This window comes from Vombatus ursinus, unplaced genomic scaffold, assembly GCF_900497805.2.
Source record: "Vombatus ursinus unplaced genomic scaffold, bare-nosed wombat genome assembly UNPS02015129.1, whole genome shotgun sequence".
Classification (NCBI taxonomy): domain Eukaryota; kingdom Metazoa; phylum Chordata; class Mammalia; order Diprotodontia; family Vombatidae; genus Vombatus; species Vombatus ursinus.
The window spans coordinates 2,194,355-2,210,654 of NW_020954907.1; the positions used below are offsets into that span (position 1 = coordinate 2,194,355).

Below are 16,300 nucleotides of genomic sequence, written 5' to 3' on the forward strand. Positions count from 1 at the left end.
TTTATCTTATAATAAACTTAGAAATAAATGTAGTGTTCCATGGAACATCAATACATTTTAAGAAAAGCTTAATGGAAATGCATTGTGGAAAGCTCCATCTTAATTAGATGACCAGATTTTTTTCTCAGCTCAGTCAACTGTAACATGTACAAACCATCACAACATGACAATCATCAGAGTGAAAGATGTTAACTTTAATATATAGCTTATACACATGGCATTCCCATCTTAGAAGATGTATTTTTTACCAGACACTTGGTATTTACTAGCTGTGTGACCCTAGGCAAGTCTCTTAACCCCAATTGGCTCACCAAAAAAAAAAAGATGTATTTGTTAAATGTTGATCAGGACACTTTAAGATTTTCTCCTCACAACAATTCTGTGAAGAAGGTTGTACACACATGTTTAATCTTAATTTTTTAGTTGAGTAAACTGAGCTTCAAAGAGGTGAGGTGACTTGCCCAATCAAGGTCATGTAGTAAGTGGCAAAACCCAAAATGGTATCCAGCTCTTCAGACCTCAAGTTCAGGGAACTTTCCCCTGCAACATTCTGTCTGGTGATACCAGTACCCTCCTGATCCCTGTGTGTTGTTGGTTTTCCAGAAGTGTTTCCTGGGCTTCTTGCTTTCCTGTATCATTTTTATATCATGGTGTCAGGCACAATGCTACATTGTAGCCACAAAGGGAACATCAGAGGCAGTGAGAAAAATTAGGAGGAAGAATCCAATCCTTGGAACCTGGAGTGAATGGCATAGAGGTACGTCACCTGCCTTAGCCTGTTTCAGAGCATTTTTATGGAAAGTAAAGGATGGAAGTAAACAAACATTTATTGAGTGGCTACTGTACTAACCACTTTTCATATATTAATTTATTTGATACTCACAACCAGCCTGGGAGGTAGGTGCTATTATTATTCCCATTTTACAGATGAGGAAACTGATGCAAATAGGAGTAAAGTGACTTGCCCAGGGTTATGCAGCTAATAAGTGTCTGAGGCCAAATATGAATTTACGTCTTCTTAAATCTAACCTTCATAAAGCAGTAGAAGAGGAAATCTCATAGACCCGAGGGGGCATTATATTGCCATAAGGCTTAAAATGAGCTAATTATTATAACTGTTTCATATCATGTCCTGGTCTAACTATATTTAGAACAGGAGAACTTAATATCTTTTGTGTCGTGGATCTCTATGGCAGTCTGGTGAAGCCTTCAGAACTCTTCTCAAAAAAAATTCTCAAATGCACAAAATAAAATACATATGATTACAAAAGAAAGCAATGATATTAAGATAGAATTATCAACATATTTTTCAAAAACAAAAATACTGACCCCCCAGGTTAAGAAGCCTTAATCTAAAGCATTATGCTTACTACTAGGTGCCATATAAAGAAGGTTATGGATCAGATGGAAAAGCAGTATGGCAAAGTGATTAAAGAGCTGGTCTCAGAGTCAGGAACTGGGTTGTTGCTCTTTGGAACTAAAGTTAGGGACTTTCTGAGCTGGAGGGGATTTTGTGAGTTTAGGGAATTGGGAGTGGGGGGGAATGAACAGGTGGACTTTATCGGATGTAAAACAAGATGTCACTCAATTCCCATGATTAACAAGCAGGTGGAATGAAACTTAAGTCTCAAAATGAGTTAGTTTTACAAGATGGTGTCAGTTTGGTTCACATGATTCCCCCTTTGATTCATGGGGGAGGGGGCCAACTGACTCCCCCCATGGATCACTTATTTATAAGATTTTTAATGTGCTTATGTTCACTATCAACATTATGTACCAAGAAAAGACCACTGGGAAGCATCCTCTTGCATACCTTAGTACAAAAGCTAATACAAAGTCTAAGAACAAGAATAATGATATCTCCTAAGGAGACAAACCTTGTTAAATGAACTCTTAGTTAAATGAACTAAGTCAGGGTACACATCAAATTGTTTAGAGGGCTCACAATGGACTAATTTTGAGAGAGAAGATTTCTATGTCACCAAATAAGCAAGAAAACTCAGGAAACATAAACACCCTGAAACAAAGGGTCAAAACAATACAATGCTGATCACCAATATTAAATAACATCAAATCTCCTTGCATCTTAGTAACCCACTCCTAATGTCCATCTAATCATTTCATCTTGAGTCCCAAATGTTCCATGTACTTGTTTGGTCCCTGGAAATATTTTCTGTTGGACATTCTAGAATAGATCTCATTCTCAAGACAGATCTACTTCTCTGGTTTCTAGTTACTTATGGAGATTCCTAGATAATTCTGTTAAAATCTGCCAGTAACAAGTTGATATAATTTAGCTCAATCTCTTAAATTTGACTTTCCAATAACTAGTTCATGTGATGAAAATCAGCTCAAGCATTATTGTTCTGTTCCTATTAATTGCAGAGCTATAAGAACATCAAATTAAGAATCCATAATTCACCTGAAACTTCAGAAAATTTCAGTTTTTATGTATCACTTGCTGTTTGTTTACCTAAATCCTGTACCTGATTTAGAATCTTAAAAAAAATTCATAAGGGTCAGACTTATAAAACAAGCCCTTCTGTCTTTTAAAATGATCAGATAGATACTTCTAAATGGGAAAATAATTTCATTTTCTTTACAATTATCAATGCAATTTTATATGTCAAATCCTTAATCCAATTTTGAGAACTTGTTACTCCAACATACTCAAAGTCTGAATTTCCCATTAGAAACTTTTTGAAGCCAATCATATACATATGTATATATCCTAATTCTTAGGATAATCTTGCTTCTTTCTCAAAATTTACTATTCCATTTAATTAAAAAACTTTTATATTACAACTTTGTCTTATCATTTTATCTAATTCTAATTCCCAACTTAGAAAGATATCATCCCTATATTATAATATGAACTGAAATATGTCAGTATTGATCTATTATTTGAGACAGTAGTTCAACAGCAAACCTTTTACAATTCATAGGTGTTTATAGAAATTTGCTATGAAAGGAAAAACAAGGAACATAGTTATAACAATGGAAAGGCTATTTCCTCATGGCACATACTGACCTGTGTTGCTATTGAAATTTAACAAAAAGGTAAATTGAGGCAGGTCTCTAAGCTAGGTAACATTTATTATCAAGGGTATGCTACCTGTAAATAAATGGATCAATAGTTTGCCTCCATTCATGCCAAAGACCTTGAGTAGATGAACTATTCCCTTTTTCTACATGTTTTTGGGAGTACAGAACAAAGAACAGGACAGGGTAGAACAGACATCATAGAATTAAGGACACCATAACTGCTGGCAAAGCTGAGGCATAGGGAACAACATGGTTGGTTGGAAGTTTGGTAATGGGGGCTAACAAAGACTCACCCCTCCTTCTTCTCTCATGAGATTAAAAAGTGCTCATTTTTTTTAGTTGAGCTAGAAGATAGCAGCCCAGACTTTTGTCCAGTAAAGATATCAGGCCCAAACTTCCTTGCATTCTCAGACATTTCTTAAGGTAAATTAAATTGCTTGAGGTAGGAGATCTGGATTTTTAAATTCAGCCCATCATAGTCTAGCTGAACTCTGAACTAAGTTCAGAGACAAAGAACCATGACTTACACAGGACAAAATCAATTAATTGTAAATAGGATCAATAAGAAATTGTAAATAGGATCAATCTTAATCTTCTCACCTAACATATTCCACAACAGAAGAGAAGCTCCCTTAGCTTTGTTTCATTCCAGGCACAAGTAGTATTTAATAGCCAATGAATAACAAAGCTCCACATTACTCCCAGGATATCAAAGCCAAGCTCAGAATTAACCAGGTGGGAAATTTTTCTGTTCAGAAAGAAATAGTACCATAGGGAAAATGAGTCAAGAGGGTCCTATTTTAGGCCATGCCAAGCTCATCTCCTCAACTTTTCCCAGGCATAGACGACTACTTGTAGCAGTTCTCAGACTGTGGTACATATTTGTAACTTGAATGGTGGATTATTGGCTTCATGACAATACAGACAATCATCAAAATAATCAAAACTTAAAACCATCAACTTAGAGTCCTAAGAGTTTTTACCTCAGATAGAAAAAGGTCACAATCACAGCTTAGTGCTTGAAGATTATTAATTTTCTTATGATTTCTTAACAGTTACATTTCATTTATCCTTTGCTTATAAATTGAAAATAACCACATTCTGGAGTTCTTTAAATTACACATATGGTGAATGTATGGTAGTTAACCAAAAACTCACTTAGCAACAATAGACCTCAGATTCAAAGACTGTATCTTAAAATTCTTGAATCCAAAGCCCACCATTATCAAGTTGGCTCAAATATATAATTTCATTACAGACTATTCAGAAAAAAAATGATAATTTTACATGTGATAGTCAAATAAATTCAGATGAAAACTCACTATTTATTATAACAGACTTGTAAATTTCCTCCTTTTGACATAGCATGGGAAAGGTGATCCTATTTCTTAGCTGTAGGTTCTCAAAAGTTAGTACTTTAGATTTTTATGACATGAATTCTGTAGGGCTGATAATTCGCTATGAACCAGACTGAATACAATGTCTCAAGGGACCTCACAGGTAAGGATATCTTAGATGGTCTGTGCAACTCTTCCTCCAAACAGTTATTATTATTATTTTCTATTTTAAAGTAAAATATGCCCCATCAAATATTTAACAGTTTTCAAATGTCTGTTTTTAAAATCACATTCTTTTAACAGCTCAATTTGTAATCTAACAGCATCAGATTAAAAAAGAACTTTTTTGTCTAACGTATCATTTCTGGAAATAGTTTCTTAAATTTCACAATATAAGAAAAAATTTTAGAAACACAATTAACTATGTATTTCAAACACATAAGAAAACATTCTTATATGATATCAATTTAGTCAAATATACTGCCAACTGTTTTATGTGGAAAAATCATTCATTTGGTCACTTTTGGCTTCTGAAACCCACTATAGAGTTATCCAGAATGTAGCAGTTACATTCAATTAAAGAAATAATAATAACAATAGACAAAATTTATATAGTGCTTACTATATGTCAGGTACTGTGTTAAGCACTTCAAAATTATTATATCATTTAATTCTCACAGTGACCCTGGGAGACGGGTGCTAATCCCATCCTTTTATAAATTAAGAAACAGAGGCAAACAGAAGTAAAATTACTCACTTAAGGTCACACAGCTAATAAATTTCTGAGACCAGGGCGTAACTAGGGTTTCCCTGATCCATTCATTTTTCCAACTTTTTATTGTGCTTTTGATGCAACAATTAATAGAAGAACACATTTTACCATATCATAATTTGGTTCCAGGACAAATTTCAACCAAATCAAACCTGAATTTCCTACCACAAAATCAAAATCTCAGTTTTCAAGGGCTACTAGGTACCTGCATTTAAAATTCAGATCCCAGGGGCAACTAGGCAGCGCAGTGGATGCAGCTCTGGCCTTGGAGTTGGGAGGACCTGAGTTCAAATCCAATCTCAGACACTTGATACTTACAAGCCATGTGACCCTGGGCAAGTCACTTAACCTCAATTGCCTCACCAAAAATAAATAAAGAAAAAATATTTAGATCCCAGGTAACAATTAGCTAATTTTCAAAGTTTCATGGTAGCACTTTATCTTTTCATAAACTTCTTAGAAATTTCCCTTAAAATTACCACAAAAGCAAAATCAATTCCTTTTGTGCTAATCACCTTAGCCTCATCCTCTCTCATTTCCCTGAGGCTTTTCTATCTCAATTCCAGAAAAAAGCAGGGAGAGGCTCCAATTAGCAGCCTTGCATTGCCATCTGCTTGCTTTGGAGTTTGAGAGGTTTCATAAGATCTGGATACATTCTTAGAGAATGGTCTTTCAGGGGCTGAGTACTGTGTTATCTAATTGTATTCCAGATTATTTAAATAATTACTCTTCACTTGTATTTCTCCTTTCTAATTTAGCACAAAAATTTAAACAACCCCAATTAATTGAAATACTGTTACCTTTTGGGATTTCTAAGAGTTTACAAATGAATGCTTTCTTTCTAATATTCTTTGGTGACCTTGCTTCTAATTTACTTAAACAATTAATTCTGTTATAAAAGGCTTTGAAAATTCCACTTAAGGCTTCCCCAAAGACATTCCTAGTTTCTGGGCAACCTCAGTCTGCCACTCCTCCTCATTGTGAATGTCTATCTCAATTATTCATAACAAGGTGTGGCCCCAGGCAACATTGAGTGTTGGGTAGGTGGTCTTATACAGCTGGGGGAGGGGTTTGGTGGTCCCTCCTCATAGGCTCCTCTTCATTATAAATATCTCTTCCCCAAGCCTTAATTAAATTTTATTTATTTTTAAGTTGCTTCCTGATCTAAACAAGTTTTTTTCTTTTCTTGGTCAAGAAAGCTTTGAGTACAGAAGACTCATCCTCCCACACACACACCTTCTTTTTCTTCAGTTAGTGAAACTACTTTCCATTCCACAAAAGCAATAGCTTTCAAGTTCTAGGGAGAGGGTGATAAGTCCAAGTAACTTTCACTTTCAAAGTCTCCTTCTTTCCTCTTAAAACAAATCCTGATGAGTAATACCCCAAGACTCACTGAAACATTTTAGCATTTGTTAACCTTCTGTTAAATGCCTTATGAGATAGGACAAAGAGAAAGGGTGAGTTCCTTATTCAATACCTGCCTCAAATCTACTTATCCCAATGGAATCAACTGATCTCAGACCTCTTTCCCAACTCCAAATCCTTCTCTCCATAAAAAGGAAAGAGGTGCTAAAGCTTAATCTGTTAACCTTGAAAATTTACTAAGATTTTTTTTTAGCAGCAACTATAATTTGGATATTTACAATAAAGGTATTACTAAAAGTTATAAATTCCATCTCTAACTTATTTATGATGCCACCAATTTCTACAAACCAGGAAAAAGCTTTTCTTTCTTTGATTATCTAATTTTAATTTCTGTAAACACACCCTGGCTAGGGCTGAAATAACAGAAAAAAACTATCTTGCAGGGTTTTTTTTTCTTTTTTAACTTCATCTCCTGCTAAAAGCCTAAAGTGGGAATTACTGCTTACTGAGACAGTGAGTTTAGCATCAAATTACAGAAAGCTGGGAGAACTGCTTCATGTATGGAACTATGAAACTTCATTAATCTTTCAACCTAATCTTTCTAAATTCTTTGGCAGCCTCTTTTTACAGCAGTCTTTATGGTTAATTGTGTTTTTTCCTTGGAAAATTTTCAAGTTAGCAGAATCTATGACAACATTAAACATGACCCAAAACAAAGACTTTTTTTTTTTAGCATTTTACAAAGAAACAAAAACATGGACAAAACAATAAGAGAAATACATATTTGAAAGCTTCCTTATCTCCTACTAAAAGTCTCATCTCAAAACCTTTAATTTATTTTAATTAAAAGTTCCTTCATCAGGCCAATTTTGGGATCCCTTTTTATGTTTACATATTTTAGAACAATCTGAATTTCTTTAATGTCAGTTTTAACTAGTGTGCTCTTCCCATGGTCTCAGAACAAAAGAAAATTTTCCAGGGGGCTTCCTATTTTGACGCTACTCTGAGATCCTATAATTTCCCTGAGGGAACTTCCCCAACAGTGTAGAGGCTTGCCTAGCTTCTTTCACTAAGGGGAAATTTCCTACATTGAGGAAGCTTACCTTAAACCATTGTCTTAAAGTGACTTCCCTTAGAGGGGCTTCCTGGCCCCAACATGGGGGCTTACCTTCAATTAGTAAGAAATTGAGGTTGAGGAGAGTTCGAACTCTGGGGACAGTCTTCCTTGAAGAAATCCCTCAGAGAAATGTCCAGAGTGCTCAAGGGAGGTTTTTTTTAAAAGGCTTCCTTTTGGAGTCCTTACTCACCCTGGTTGACTTTGCCAAAAACTATGATGGGTGAAATCTGAAATAACCAAGGAAATAAAGATTCAAGCTTCCAAGCATATCAATTTATTAAGTAATACATGCCAATTGTCTAACAATTTGGGATCAGGCCTCCTTAGCTTGGCACTAGACCCCAAATAAAGGGTAAGATAAATTTTTATGCATTGAAAGTGAACAATTAACAGGATGTCAACCAGGATACAAGATTAGGCAATCTGATTTCTAATTGGAAAAAAGATTAAGGACTTTCTGAGTTGGGAGGGGGACTTGGGGAGTTTGGGGAATTGGGAGGGGGTAGAGTGAGCAGGTGGACTTTCCAGGATGTGAAACAATATGTCACTCAATTCCTGATTAGCAATTTACGGGAAATGAAACCTGTCTCAAAATGGAGTCAACTTTACAAGATGGAGTCAGTTTGGTTCAGACAATTCCCACAGTTCTCCCAGTACATAGCCTCCAAGCTAGATACCATAAAGAGTAGTCATAATATAAGAAGAGGAAAATTAAAGGCACCCAGAAATTCACAGAAGACAAAACCAAGAAAAGAACCAGTAATAAAATATACCTCAGATGTGCACAAATGAACAAACTATGAATAATAAGGAAGGTGACAAAGAGATATTAATTTAGTAATTCACATTTGACTTAATAGGTCCTCCATAATGCTTATGCTTTCCTCTCTTGATTATCTCTAATTTATCTTGTACACATCTTGTTTGAATAACATGCTAACAATCTCCCTCATTAGACTGTAAACTTCTTAAGAACAGGGAAAGTTTTATTTATTTTTTGCCTTTCTTTATATTCCCAGTACTGAAAACAGTACTTGGCATATCGTAGGTGCTTAATAAATGCTTGTTGACTTGATTAAACCTTAGTGGGATGAGAACACACTTGGGAAACAACTCTGAAAGGGTGTACCTTATTCAAAGGGAACAGAATAGGTAAAAGTCATGGGAGGTTCAAATGAACATTGCATATTAAGGAGATACCTTCAAGGAGGAAATTCAGAAATCAGGAATGGTGGAAACCTAACAAGAGCTTTAAGATGAAGATCAGGAAAGACAGAAATAGAAACATATTATCTTTGATTGAAATATACTACAGACTACCTGGACAGAAAGAATAAATAGATGAGGAGTTTAGGAAACTGACCACAATCAACCTCCAAGCTTTTATTAAGTGCATCATGAGCCTAGCAGCCTGATACCCATGCATAGCAGCACTACATAGTAGTGACAGAAAATTTCCATGATCTGAACATCTTTTGGGGCTCTCTTTCTGCCAAAAGCAGAACAATTAATAATTCCTTGACTTGCCTTAATGGTAATCTCATTCTTCAAAAGGTAGGAGGATCAATGAAGGCAATTTATATTCCAAATCAGATTTTTATCAACAAGGAGGAACCGTTTGCTGAGATAGAAATGATGAGGACTTTTTTGAGAAGTGACCACTCCATTTTAAAATTTTTGACAGAGAATAGGAATGCTTAGAGTAGTCTGACCTATACCTTAAATTTGGGGAGAACAGATGTCAGAGGGTTCAGAGGAAGGATTATGTGTCATGGTAGATCTATCTACAGACATTTTGGCCCAGGGAGCTGCTGATCTCTTGAAGAATGAAATTCTAAAACTCTAAAGAAAAACAAATATAGCACAATGAAAAGTGGGAATTGTCTAAATGCATAGATATGGAACTAATTAATCAACTTAGATTGAAAGAAAATATGTATAGAAGATCACAACAAAGGAAAGTCATAGAAATCAGTCAACAGTTAATAGGTATTTGTTAAGCACTTTGTTCCAGGTACAGTTTGGGGGATCCCAAGTAAAGCAAAAACATAGTCCCTGTCCTTAATGAGTTCATATTCTAATAAGGGAGAGAACATGCAAAAAAAAACTATTAAAAACATGCATTTTAGTGGAAGGTAATCTCAGAGGCAGGAGCAGTTAGATAGTGCAGTGCTTAGACCCCTGGGCCTAGAGTTAAAAAGACTCCTCTTCCTAATTTCAAAATACTTAGTAGCTGTGTGACCCTGGGTAAGTCACTTAATTCTGTCTGTCTCATTTTCCTCATGTATAAAATAAACTGGAGAAATAAATGGCAAACCATTCCAGTATCTTTGCCAAGAAAACCCCAAATGGAGTCACAAAGAGTTGGATATGACTAAACAAAAATCTCAGAGGGAAGATGCTGCAGTTGGGAGTGAAGGAAAAATGCTAGGAAAAATCTCTTCTAGAAAATAGGATTTGAACTAAATCTTGAAGGAAGCTGAGGAAGCCAACAGGTAGAGGTGAGGAGGGAGAACCTTCCAGATATGGGAGACATACTAAAGTGTGTCATGGTCCTATAAGAATAGGGTCAGGAATGCTCAAGCTCAGAAAGATGCTAGTGAAGAAAACAAAATACAACTAAAAGGTGGGTACTTTTATAGTGATATTGGGGAAGAGGATCAAAGAAAGGATAAGTCTGCCTCTCAGGTGGCTGTCAAATCAAATCAAAGAGAATTTACTAAATGCCTACCATGTGCCAAGAACTGTGTTAAGCTCTGGGGGTACAAAGAAAGGCAAAATCAGTCCCTACCCTCAAGAATCCCATATTCTAATGGGGAGACAACATGGAAACAAGTGTATGCAAACAAAGTATATAAGGGACTTGGAGATAATCAACTGAGCTGAGGGCCTGCACTATTTCTAGCACCAGTATAGTGAACCTCTAGGAGTGGGGATACCAGGTTGCCTAAGGAGGGGTGAACAGGTTCAGGCTGGAGGTGGAGCAGATGAAGTCCTCCTGAGTTGATCAGTGGTGGAATTGGGCCTATGAATGGGCACTGCATTTTCAGCCTGGGTGAGATAGGGAGACTCAGTACATAAAGAAGGAAAGGGAAGAGAAGGAAGAAAGGAAACGAAGGAAAAGAAAAATGTAAAATGGATAACTGAAATGACATCAATATTGACTATAATGATTTTATTCAGAAGATCGACCAATGTAAATTAACTGTTACAGGGAAACCAAAAGAACCTGGAAAGTGACTTAGTGAGCAAACTATTATTTATTATATGACTTATTTGCTAAATAGAGGATTCCTGCCAAAGATAACACTTGGTTAGAATAAAAACTTGTATGTAAAATCTGATGAAGAAAGATAATGGATAGTTATGAGCAGGATTATCTCATAAAACAAAGGGAAGTAATGGAGGCAAAACCAATTTAAAGAAAGCTTGAAAATATCTAACTAAACAAAGTCATCCTAAGGTCATTCAAAGATAAACATGGAAAGACTATAAACAGAATGAAAATAGAAAAAGATTTATGCGTAAAAAAAAGGGAAAAGATTTGCCAAGTTAATTATAAAAAACAACTTTTTCCCACCAAGGACAATAGAACCACCACATTTGGACCCTAAAATCAAAGGCCTAGATGTGTTTGTAGAAAAGGTAGATACAGTGCTAAAGGGAAAAAAGATGGAATAGGAAAAACCAAACAACTGAATTGAATCAAGTGTATATTGAGAAGATCTGTGCTGGAGGCAACACGATTTGTTTGGACACACAATATGGTGCCTTACATATTCTTTTGCCACAAACCATTGTCTAACCATACACCAAAGTCATTCAAGATTCTTCAAAAGAGATAACAGAAATAACCTTGTTAGATACCCCTCTAATAGTAAATATTAGGCAAGGCATAGAACAGGAAGTTATATACTTGGTGAGGTACTTCAGATGCTCCTATTTTAGATAGCATTATGCTTATTGTGCTAAAACTACAGAAGAGACTTGCAATTGCTCAAAAATAATTTGGCCTCTCCATTTACATGGGAAATACCAAGTGGTTGAAGAATGTCTATTGTTAAAATTTCAACATACATTTGGATGGACCTTGTATAAAGCTTATCCTTGGTATGTATATCTGAGATAGAAAGTATAGATGGAGAATGAGTTGGGCCCAGAGTTGAGTGTGAGGAGGAGAGTTGGTTGGATAGCCTTTGGGAAATTGCAAAGCTCCTGCAAAACTGACTTCAAGCTTCCCATAAAAGTAAAGGTTCATCTTTTTAATACCTGCATTCTACTGGTGTTGCTATATGGAATACAACTGCCTCTGAAGAAATAAAAATGAATATCCTACAGAGGGCAATGGAAAGACTCAGGAGGAATGTAAGAGTGCTGCAGTACAATAACAAAAATAGCAACACCATAATAACAACAATGATGATGATGGTGATTACGATGATACCTGATATTTATATAGTGCTTCCTATGTGCAAGATACTGCACTAAATGCTTTATATTACCAATGAAAAATTCTGAAGAATAGTTGTAAGTGGTACCATCAAGCAATTCTGTGATAGAAAAAAAGATGGACTAGCTATGTGCAAGAATGAGGGATGTGGAGGATGGGTGATCAGCCAGAGTCCAGCATGTCAAGTGAACATCTGGTGATGAACTTATGGGAAGATGTGGACAAGACTCACATAGGATAAACAGGCATGGATGACTTACAGTCTTCATTGCTGGAGGAAACTTCTGAATAGATGAGATCACAGATCCATTTGAGTATTTGAGAGTAAGAGAGCACATAGCTACCCTTGACTAGGTTAAACTACCAGGCCCCAGTAAATTACAATTTCAAGTACTGAAAGAACTAATAGATATGATTACTGAACCAATGTAAATGATCTTTGAAGGATCATGGAAAATGGGTAAGATGATGTAGTACTGAAGAAGGGCAAATGTGACTATTTTAAAAGAGGAAGAGAATGTACATGTAAACTAAAGGCTAGTGAGAATGACTTCTGTTCTTGGCAACATTCTAGAACAAATTATTAAAGAGATGATTAATGAACATCAATCAATCAATCAACATTTATTAGATACCTATTATGTGCCAGGTATACAGAAAAAGACAAGGGACAGTCCTTGTTCTCAAGAAGCTCAAAATATAAGAGCCCAGACAAGGAATCAGTTATCTCAAAATCAAGATAGTTTAATCAAACCCTGTTCATTCCAGACTAACTTAGTTTTCTTTTCTTTCTTTCTTTTTGATGAGAGCATAGGGAAATCGTAGAAGGAGACTACTTTTAACACAGCATTTGAAAAAAAAATCCCTCATCTTGTAGAAAAGATGGGGAGCTTTGGACTAGTCAGTGTAATTAGGCATATTCTGAACTGATTAAATGGCTTGGACCCAAAGAGTGATCTTTGATGGTTCTATGTAAAGTTATTAAAAGGGGCCTGTTGGAGTGCCCCAGGGATTTGTGCTTCATTACTGACTTGAATGAAGGAATACATGACATGTTTATCAAATTTGTAGATCATATAACTCCGGGAGGGATGACTAACACATCAGATGCCAGAATTGGGATTTAAAAAATCTTGACAGATTAGAATATCGGGTTGAAGGAAATAAGATGAAATGTAATAAGGACAATTGTCAAGTCTCACACTTGGGTTCAAAACATCAATTTCTCAAGGTAGGAAAAGTATGGCTGGATAAGAATTCATCTTTTAAAAAAGTACTATGTGTTCAGTAGACTGCAAACTCAATATGATATGACTTGCAAAAAAAAGCTAACTTGATTTTTGGTTATGTTAAGAGAGCCGTAGTGTTCAAGATTAGGGAGGTGGTAGTTTCACTGTCCTCCCTCCTAGTCAGCTCACATCTATAGTGTTGTATTCAGTTTTGGATACCACATTTTAAAATGATATTAATAAACTAGAGACCATATCAAGGAGCATGACCAAGATGGTTAAGGGCTTCAAGATCCTACCATATGATGATTGGGAAAGGAAATTGAGGGTGATTAAGGGGAATAAGAGAAGATTTAGGAAAGTCATGATAGCTTCAAGGATTTGAAGGATTGTCATGGAGAAGAGGAATTAGGCTTATTTTATTTATTTATTTTTTTTTGGTCTTAGAAAGCAGAACTTAGGTCAATGGGTAGATATTGTAGAGGCAGATTTAGTTCTAATGTAAGGGGGAAAATATCCAGCAGATTTCATCTCCAAATTTATACGAAGAAAATAAAAACCTTCTGCTGGAGCCCCTCATCTTTCCAATTCATCACCTTGAAATATTTCTTTATCATCCTCCATTTCCTTGTCTTTTTCTCTAGTTTTAGAAGAAGATGTGGCCCTTCACCTTGCCATGTGAACTCTTCCCTTTGCACCCATGATTCCAACCCCTCTTGTTTCCTTCAACAACTTGTCCCCCTGGATCATTCCCTCTCTTTCTCATATCTTTGATCTTTATTTGATCAGCATTTCCATATTTGCTGCCTACTAACATTCTCAAGTCTCTCTGATCCTTAAAAAAAGTCTTCAATTGACCCTGCCATTTTCTCAAGCTATCATCCTTTATCTCTTTTGCCTTTCCCAGTCAAATTCCTAGAAAGGTTGTCTATATTCATAGCCTTCATTTCCCCATTACCTCTCAATACCCTGCAGTCTAGCTTCTGTCCCCACCACGTGACTGAAAATGTTATTTCTAGATTTGTTGCTATTCAGTTGTTTCAGTCATGTCTGACTCTTTGTGACCCCATTTGGAGTTTTCTTGGCAAAGATACTGGAGTGTTCATCATTTCCTTCTCCAGTTCATTCTATAGATGAGGAACCTGAGGCAACTAGGGTTAAGTGACTTGCCCAGGGTCACACAGCTAATAAGTGTCTGAGACCAGATTTGAAGGAAGATGAGTCTTTTTGATTCCAGGCCTGGCACTCTATCCACTGTGCCACCTAGCTGTCCTTTCTAGGTTACTTATATCTCAATTGTTAAATACAACCCCTCTAGGGGAGAGATGATGAAGCATGGTATACCCCCACTCTCCTGACAGAGAGGGGATGGACTCAGAATACAGAATGGAACATATATTTTTTGGACATGGCCAATGTGGGAGTTTGATTTTTTTTGACATAGATATTTGCCACAAAGGTTTTTCTTTTCTTTTCTTCTTCCTGCAGTGGAGAAGGTGAGGAGAGAAAATAGTTGAAAAAATTAAATTAAAATTTTAAAAAATCTAATTGCCTTTTCTCAATTCTTATCTTATTGACTTTTTCTGTAATATTGGACATTATTGACCAATGTCTTCTCCAAGATACTCTATCCTCCATGTATTTTTTTGACCCTATTCTCACTGAGTTTTTCTACCACCTATCCCATCATTACTTCTTATTTTCCTTTGCAAATCCTTACCATGTGTGTTATATGAATGTACTCCAGGGTTGTCTTTGACTCCTTCTCCTCTCTCTACACAGTCTCTCCCAATGATTTCATTGGTTTCCCTGAATTTAATTATTCCTCTGCAGATGGTTCTCAAATTTACACATTCAGTTTTTCATCTCTCTCCTGAATATCAGGCTGCATCTCCAACTGCCTGCTGGACAGGCATCCAGTCTACCTGTATGTCCGAAAAGCAACTCACACGAAATATATCCCAAGCAGACTTATTATCTATCCCTCTCATCCCTTCCTTTTTCTAACATCTCTATTCCTGTTGAGGGCACCACCATCTTTTGACTCATACAGATTTACAACCCTGAAATAATAACTAACTTTTCAATCCTTTTTATCCCTTATATCCAATTAGTTTCCAGGTTTCTCCAAAACTTCTCTCATATAATTCTCTTTCTCTCCATTTCCATGGACACCACCCTAGTCCTGGTTTTCATCACCTTTTGTCTGGATTATCACAACAATATCCTAATTTGTCTTTCTGCATTCACTATCTTCCCTCTCTAAACCATTCTTTGCACAGCCTCCAGATGAACAGTACTAAAGTATACATCTGACCATGACATTCCCTTGAGGAAGCTAGGTGGTACAGTTGATAGAGAGCTGGGCTTGAAGTTAGGAAGATCTGAGTTCAAATATGATCTCAGATACTTATTAGCCATGTGACCCTGGGCAAGTCACAACTTTTGTTTGCCTCAATTTCCTCTACTGTAAAATGGGGATAGTAATAGCATCTTCCTCTAGGGTTGTTGTGAAGATCAAATGAGATAATATTTGTAAAGTGCTTAGCACCATGCCTGGAATAGAAGGCACTTAATAAAGGCTTATTTCCTTCCCTTCCCCATCTTTGCCCAAGAAGCTTCAGTGCCTTGTTATTGCCTCTAGGAGAAAATGCAAACTCCTGTATTTGTCATTAAAGTCTTTCACAATTTGGTGCCAGACTCTCTTTGTGACTGATTTCCCATTTTGGCCCTGATGACCTTCTATGTTCTAGTCAAACTGGACTGCTTGTTGCTCTTAGTGGATGAGATGTCATCTCTCACTTCCTTGCCTTTGCACAAGCTATCTCGTATGCCTGAAGCTTCCTCCTCCCTTTTGCCTCTTGAGTCTTAAACTCCCTTCAAGATTCAGCTCAAGTGTTAGCTCTTGCAGAAGCTCCTTCCTCATCCTCTGAGTCATCCATTCTCTCTTCACCTTTCTCAAATTACTTGGTTTGTCTTTTAAAT

At 36.3% G+C, this 16,300-nt stretch overlaps 1 pseudogene; it reads left to right on the top strand.

Annotated features, from left to right (window-relative positions):
• Positions 1-497: 497 nt before the first annotated feature.
• The window catches only part of LOC114031292, a 22,883-nt pseudogene continuing 7,080 nt past the window's right edge, over positions 498-16,300 (top strand).